Source organism: Gossypium hirsutum, chromosome A09 (assembly GCF_007990345.1).
Source record: "Gossypium hirsutum isolate 1008001.06 chromosome A09, Gossypium_hirsutum_v2.1, whole genome shotgun sequence".
Lineage (NCBI taxonomy): Eukaryota > Viridiplantae > Streptophyta > Magnoliopsida > Malvales > Malvaceae > Gossypium > Gossypium hirsutum.
Window position 1 is genome coordinate 63687836 of NC_053432.1, and position 7021 is coordinate 63694856.

The following is a 7021-nucleotide window of genomic DNA, read 5'->3' on the forward strand; positions in this document are numbered from 1 at the left end:
CAGAGTTTTCTCAACCTACTTTCCTTTTAGAATTTCTATTAACTTCGCTATCATCAAGAATTAATGCATAAACACAAATAAGAAAATTAAACTGCAAGTTTATTTCTAAAATCAATTTTAATTCATATATGATTTACCACAATATTAACTTACGAATCTCCCAACCACAAACAAGTCAACTCAATGTAAATCGGCAAATAACATAAGATATATCCAATTGAAATATGACAATAAAAAAATTGATAATAAATAATCTCCAAAAGTGTTGTTACTGCAATTCACAATAAAATTGAGAGTTGAATGTATAAATCATTACAAAACTCAAAAGCTAAGAAAACCTAATTATAAATGTCTCAAAAGTTTTCAAAAGCCTCCTTGCTCCTCTAATTACAACACTTTTCTAGGGAAAAATCATGAGTTAGGGTAAGAAAGACCAAAATTATTTAAAAATTGAAGTGAAAATAAAGGTAAGTTTTTTAGCCAATGTTGCGGCCTTAAAAAGCTATGCCATGACATTCTTAGACAAATTCTATGTTTTCTAGCTTTTTCCTCGCCTTGCTTCTTCTGAATTCGTTGTCTTTTTTAACTTCATTCAATTCCTATAAAAAGATCTTAAAAAGTTTATTTAATCAAAAGCATTGAAGAATTAAAAAAATACACAAAACACTAAAAAAAATGTAAATGAACAACTAGTTGTCAAATATCCCTAATGACTTCAAACTAACTAAAAATCATTGAAGAATAATGCAAATATGAGTGAATTAAGGCTAAAGTATGTAAAAAAAAATATTTGTTCATCCTACCCACACTCACATTTTTGCTTGTCCCCACGCAAAATGACTCAAAACAAAATTAACTATGCAACCTAGATCACTTAGAACAAATCAATGACAAGATTACAAGTGAAGATAAAGCAACTTAACACTATCAATAACTTATATTCTCGCTTAAGTAGGATATTGGAAAAATTCTGATTAGATAATAAATTTATTGCATAGAGAAAATTATTTTTTTCTAAAATTGAGTCTTTATATTATTTATAGCAATAAATTTTATTAAGTTAGTATCTGTATTTTGTACTAAGCAGTCTAGATGTTTCCCGACTTTTAACCAAGATGATCTTCCCTACTATTCTTGAACTCCCAGTTTGTTTAGAGAGTGATCACACAATCAAAAATATTAATTTTCTAGTGGATAAAATTAATTTTCTCTATGGGCTAGAAACTTAAGTTGAGCTATCACAAAAAAATAGAATATGTTTACAAAATAAATCTCACTATACAATGCTCAATGTGGTATATTTTGAACTAGACCATAGTCTCTATTTATAGAGAAAAATCACAAGAGTTCTAGTTGAACAAGAGGTAACAAAATAATAATATTTTAATAGAAAATCCATATAGTGTCGATAGAACTATAGGGTGGGCGGAGCACACCCCATTTCTGGGAACTAGTGGGCGGCCTATCACATGATAATTGGGCTCATCGGACTCATTTGTGTATTTATTACAATTATATGTGTTTTCTGAATTTTGACAAATTTCTTTTCTTTTCTTAGTAACACATACAAGATTCGTCACTACAAATAGGATAATGCTAACCGCATGATTAATTACTTCATTTATGAATTTCATAGCAATAGAAATACATGTCTTACCGAAACAAAATTTGTAACTTGCTATCCTCTTGCCTAGTGGGCAAGAATTTACCTCCGTGGAAAAGATGATTCATTCAGATCCGCATGAAAGCCCAACTCGATTGCATTGCCAAAATCCATGTTGTATATTTGAAAGAGGTTGACCTCCTTGCTTCTTTCATGGTACAATCCTCTTCCCGCTGAGCCCCTTTCTCCGTGGTCCATAGAGACAAAATGGAATGTAGGACTAGAACTGGCGCCAACAGTTAATCACGAAAGAAAGGACTCACTGAGCCGGGATCACTAACTAATACTAATCTAATCTAACTAATACTAATCTAATACTAATATAATAGAAAAATTATAATAGAAAATATTAATATAATAGAAAGAAAATAAATTTCTTTTCTGTATACTTTCCCCGGTTCTGTTGCTACCGCGGGCTTTACGCAATCAATCGGATCATATAGATATCCCTTTAACACAACATAGGTCGTCGAAAGGATCTCTGAGACTCACCAAAGTACGAAAGCTAGGATCTTTCAAAAAATAGATTCATATTCGAAGAGTGCATAACCGCATGGATAAGCTCACACTAACTCGTCAATTTGGGATCCAATTCAGGATTTTCCTTTGGGGTATTAGTATGGAATTGGAATGTAATAATATTGATCCATATAGGAGGAAAAGGTTCTCTATTGATTCAAATGTTGTACCTATGAGATAGGGATAGAGAAAGAGAAAAAATTGAAGATTTCACATAGTGCTTTTGATCGAAAAATCAATTTGATTTATTTCGTATCCCTCGCTTAATGAGAAAATGGATAAGATTCTATATGATCGAACCTATGGGACTTAGGGAATGATGGAAGGGAATAAAATAAAAAAAAGGAGGGAACATAATAAAAAACAATAAATAAGTAAATAAAAATGAAGTAGAAGAATCCAGATTCCAAATGAACAAATTCAAATTTGAAAAGGATCTTTCCGATTCTCGAATAATGAGGGGCAAAGGGATTGATCGAGAAAGACCTCTTGCTCTTATTATAAGATCGTGTGATTGGATCCACAGATGTTTGGTAAAAAAAAATCTTATCTTTTGAGAATAATCAAAAATGGAAAGTTTTCAATTGGAACATGAAAACATGACTGAATTTGTCTTAGTGATAAACGCTAAATTATACATATTTTTACCCCAAATACTTAGCATATTTATGGATATTTATTACTAGATTTGTGGATTTTGGTGCTCTTAATCTGGTTATTTCATGTTTTGTACTCAAGAGAGCACCAAGAGTCAAAAGGAGCAAAAAACAAGCAGAAAAGAGACAAAATGGACCAAATTGAGAAGATGACAAGGCCTAAGCCTTGCCACACGGGCAGCTCACACTCCCGTGTCTTTCGAGGGTGTCGACTAAGGCTTTCACGATTCACACGGCCTGGCCATTGACCCACACGGCCATGTACAATTTAACGGATCGAACACGGCCTGGCAATCACGTCACACGGTCGTGGCACACGGGCGTGTCCCTTTTTTCAAGGAGTTGTATTTTACATGGAAAAGGATACTTAGAGAGGAAGAAAGTCAATCCAAAGCCTATATAAACACCCTACTATGACTTAGAGAGGGGCCCCTCTTCCAGAACTTTTCTGGAATACAGAACCACATGCCGGGAATTACTTGAAGGAAGCCAGACGATTCATCCCAAAAGCCACAGCTACTCCAAGACTGAAGATCTCTCTCAGAATACCTTCAGGGTTTTTAGAGTTTTCTTTATGTTTTGTTATTTTCATACTTTTGAGATGTACTCTTATTTTATTATGAACTAAATCCCTTAGATACCTAAGGGGGTTGAAACCTATGATGGATCTTGTTATTATTATCTGAACTGTATGATAAATACTTTATTTGTTCTTAATTATGTGCTCTTAATGCTTGAGTTAATATTTCGGGTATTGATTCATGATTTGATGTGCTTATGCAGAGGAGCAAAAGTCTCTGTCTAAGAGTAGATTTAGCATAATTAAGCAGAGTTGATCGAACGCCTAGAAATAGGGTTACGAGATTTTACTGGATTAGGGTGAAACCTAATATAGGAGTCCATAGATCGATTTACTGCTTCCCTAGGGGTTTTAATTAAGAAATAGATTTTAATTAATTCAACTGAGGGTTAGACATTATTAGTCTCGAAAGAGATAATAATATATGTTAGGGAGTCTCACGGATCAAGTCAAGTGAATAAATCGTCTGGTTCAGAGTCAGATAACAAGTGAAATCTAGGTATTCCTCATTGGGTGTCGTCTTTATCAAATACTTTTCTTTAAGTCTTTTTCCAAATTTTCTCTTCACTTTAGTTTAATTAGTTAATTAGTTTAATAAACAACCCCTCTTTATTTTTAGGTTAAATAATAAAAAGATAGTTATTACTAGTACTTTTGGTTCCCTTGGGTACGATATCCCGGTCTTGCCATTACTATACTATTGTTTGATAGGTGCGCTTGCCTTTTCGTCGGTATAATAGTTAGTCTAGGTTTGATCTTTATTATAAATATTTATTACTTGTTACGAATCACGCGATCAAGTTTTTGGCACCGTTGCCAGGGAACTAAAATATTAGGAACGCTCAATTTTTATTACTTTAGCCATTTATTTTTCTTGCAATTTAATTTAATTTAATTATTATTATTTATTTACTTTTTCTTTCTCTTGGCAGGTTTTTATAGTTTATGACTAGAAGAAACCATTACTTTTTGATAAAGAAATCGATCGCTCAGTTCGTAGAAACCAAAGAGAAATAAGGCTCAGCTTAAGATACATAGAGAACGAGCAAGAAGACGATACTCAACCTCCAACCGACAAGATGGTTGAAAACCAAGGCAATCAGCTACCTCCTGCAATTGCGGCTAATCAAAGTCCTGCTCCACGCACTATGTATGATTATGCTAAACCTTATTTAACAGGAACTAAATCTAGCATAGTTAGACCTGCTGTAGCTGCAAATACTTTTGAATTAAAACCTAACACTATTCAAGTGATACAACAGTTTGTTCAGTTTGATGGTTTGCAGGATGAAGATCCCAACGCTCACTTAGCAAACTTTCTGGAATTTTACGATACATTTAAAATCAATGGCATTTCTGATGATGCCATTCGTCTTCGATTATTTCCTTTTTCATTGAGGAACAAAGTTAAACAGTGATTGAACTCGTTACCACGAGGGTCAATTACTACTTGGGAACAAATGACTGAGAAATTTTTACTAAAATATTTTCCGCCGGCTAAAACAGCTAAATTACGTAATGATATCTCTTCTTTTGTGCAAATGGATTTAGAAACACTTTACGATACATGGGAGAGATACAAGGACTTACTGAGAAGGTGCCCTCACCATGGGTTACCTCTTTGGCTTCAAGTACAAACATTCCACAATGGTTTGAATCCCTCGACTCGGCAAATGGTTGACGCAGCTACTGGTGAAACCATCAACAACAAAACACCTGAAGAGGCTTATGAATTCATTGAAGAAATGTCACTGAATAAATATCAGTGGCAAGTCATGAGGACTAAGCCAACAAAAACACCCGGCGTTTATAACGTCGACTCAGTTACTATGCTGTCAAATCAGGTAGAACTTCTCAATAAAAAGATTGATGGTTTACTTGGTTTTACGCAGGTACATCTAGTAATGAGGTGTGACTTAAGTGGAGGAGGTGTGCGTACAGAATATCAATCCTTCAATCCCACAACCGAAGAGGAAAAGTCAACTATATGGGTAACAACAACTTTAAATCTCAAAATAACCCATACAGTAATACTTATAATACTGGTTGGAGGAACCACCCAAATTTCTCCTAGGGTGGTCAAGGAAATCAAAAGCCACAAAATCCTCAAGGTTTTCAACAGCCACCTTATCAACAAAAGAAGAGACCGAACCTTGAAGAGATGCTCTCAAAATTCATATAAATGTCAGAAACCCGTTTCCAAAATACCGAGACAGCACTTAAAAATCAGCAAGCATCGATCCAAGAACTCGAAACTCAAATAGGCCAGCTATCCAAACTAATCTTCGAACGACCACAAGGTAGCTTACCAAGTAATACTGAACCTAACCCAAGGAAACACCTCAACGCAATTAGTACTCAAGATAAGGAAGGATTCATTGCGCCAGAGCCAGAATTGATGCAAGGAATTGTGGTGATCAAAGGTGAAAGTGAGGTAAGTTATAACAAAACGGTGAATGATGAATATAAACCTCGTGTCCTATACCCTAACGTGACAAGGAAAAACCGCTCAGGCGAACAATTCGGTAAATTCCTCAAACTTTTGAAAAAATTACATATTAACTTATCGTTTATTGAGGCTTTGTCGCAGATGCCAAATGCAATGAAATTTTTAAAAGAGCTTTTAGTAAATAAGCGGAAGTTGGATAAAGCATCGCATGTGGAGCTAAATGCAGTCTGCTCAGCTATTCTACAGAATAAGCTACCCCACAAATTGAAAGATCCAGGGAGTTTTACAATTCCTTGTTTAATTGGTAGTTTAGATATAAGTCATGCATTAGCTGATTTAAGGGCTAGTATTAACGTTATGTCTTACAAAATGTTTAAGCAACTAGGTCTTGGGAAACCTAAACAAACTAGGATGAGCATTCAATTGGCAGATAAAACTATAAGATTCCCTAGAGGTATTATTGAAGATGTACTCGTAAAAGTAGATAAGTTCATATTTCCCGTTGATTTCATTGTTCTAGACATAAAAGAGGATAATAACACCCTTTTGATTTTAGGAAGGCCCTTTCTAGCAGCTGCTAAAACAATTATTGCTGTTGGCATAGGGGAGCTTGCACTTCGTGTGGAAGACGAAACGATCACCCTTCAAGCTCGTAATTCTAGCATCACATCGAACATTGAAGGTAATAGTCCACACCAATATACTAAAACTGACAAAATGACTCTGTAGAAATTAAGCTTCAAAGAAGTTCACGAGCCATGTTCCAGAAATGATAGAGGACACATTCATGAAGAACGAAGGTTACGGATAGAGGAGCTAGATGAATGGCGAGCACACAAATCGAGAACATATGATAAACCGAAACTATGCCAAAACAAACCCGATACCTCTCCTAATCAACTTAAGGTTGGTGATAAAGTCTTACTAGATGCCGCAGATCCCCACATTGTCACTACCACACTGAATGAGGAAATCCCTCTTACGGTACTCAGTATTTTTCCATTCGGTACGGTAGAGGTGAGTCACTCCAAGTTCGACAATTTTAAGGTAAACAACACCCTATTAAAACCTTATTTTGATGAGATTGATAGCAGGAATGAAGAGTATAAACTCCTCGAACCACCCTGACCATTTACTAGAAAGGTAAGTCGAGC

The 7021-nt window shown here is 35.0% G+C and overlaps 1 non-coding gene across 1 annotated transcript; it reads right to left on the bottom strand.

The window, feature by feature from the left end:
* Positions 1 to 4926: 4926 nt before the first annotated feature.
* LOC121206808 (small nucleolar RNA R71) lies at positions 4927 to 5033 on the bottom strand. The gene has a single exon (XR_005901980.1). It is a non-coding gene; the product is annotated as a small nucleolar RNA R71 (small nucleolar RNA).
* Between the last annotated feature and the right edge of the window lie 1988 nt (positions 5034 to 7021).